The sequence below is a fragment of the Arachis ipaensis genome, chromosome B10 (genome assembly GCF_000816755.2).
Source record: "Arachis ipaensis cultivar K30076 chromosome B10, Araip1.1, whole genome shotgun sequence".
Taxonomy (NCBI): Eukaryota; Viridiplantae; Streptophyta; class Magnoliopsida; order Fabales; family Fabaceae; genus Arachis; species Arachis ipaensis.
The window spans coordinates 128,550,332-128,551,771 of NC_029794.2; positions in this window are offsets into that span (position 1 = coordinate 128,550,332).

Sequence of the window (1,440 nt, forward strand, 5' to 3'; positions counted from 1 at the left end):
GACATAGTCAAGTAATTTTTTGATATTAGATAAAATAGCTGTATTTAAAAAATGGCTTTTTAAACGAAAAAAAGAAATTAAAACAAAATATAAAAATATAAAAATATAAACCATCAATTTTGACCTCCCTGCATTTCAGGCAGGCTTCAATTTCCAGGTGGAGGCTCTCCTCCAACGTGGCAAGCCCACTTCAACGGCGCATGTGCTTCCCTCTGACTCCGCCGCTCAGCTGTCTCTTCTCGCAATTCGGTCATGCAAGCTCCCTTTTTTCACGGATTTGATGTCAGAGATGATGATTTCTCCGAACGACTTGCACCCCTCCTGAGGAGAAGCCATGCTGGAGGATAACATCCACCTTGGATGTATGCGGACCTAAAACGCGGAGAGCTCTCCACACCGAATATGAAACCACATCATATTCCATGAACAATCAAGTTGTCCAGAGTACTCACAATTTAGTTGATTTTGGAGTACTGATGATTGATTGTTAGTTGTTTGAGATATTTGTAAAAAAATTCATTGCAAAAAATTTTTGGTTATTATGCTTTTCTAATACAAAGAATTTGTATCAAATTTAATAGTGAAATAATATTAAACTCGTCTAAAATTATTTTGAACTAAAATAAAATATTTAAAATATTAGACATAAAATTAGAATTTGGCCTAAATATTAAAACCAAAATAATAATAAAAAATAAAAGACGGGAAGGCACCAAGAAAAATTGATACATAAAACCTGGATGATCATTTTAAAATAATTATGATTGATGATATTTTTTTAACGGGTAATTATTAAAGTATTTTTTAATAAATTTTTACGTGTTCAACTATTAAAAATTAAAGTAAAAAGGTATATTCTAACTTCTATTTCCTTATTTCTTACAAATTATGCAAACAAGTGCCAAGGAAAATTGATCTATGACATTATAAAAAAGTTACTACTAATAATATATATTACTTAAACAAATTTTTTAGAAAGAACATAAAATAAAATAAAATTGTATGGATAGAGTCTAATTCAGATTAAAATAAAATTTTTTTATGACAGATTAAAAGTAAATTTGCATTAGTATCATCTAACTTTCTTTTTTATAAAAAGATAAATATTTATTTTTTATTTATTTATATTATGGCAAATGAGTGACAAGTGATATTCTTATTAAATTATCGTAAATAAGATTCTTTTTATGTATTTCATGATTAAAAAAAAATTCTCCTTCCATAATATAAAACATGGCTAACCAAACAAAATTGCTTGGTTTTAAACGTTACTCCTTCAAGCAGTTATCTTTAATTGCACAACAAAATATTATACGTTTTTTCAAATATTGTATAATAATTAATTTTATTAAATTAATATTATATATACTATTTTGAATAAAATGTATGTTTACAAATATTTAAATAAAAAATTACATTATACATTAAAATATTTTTTAC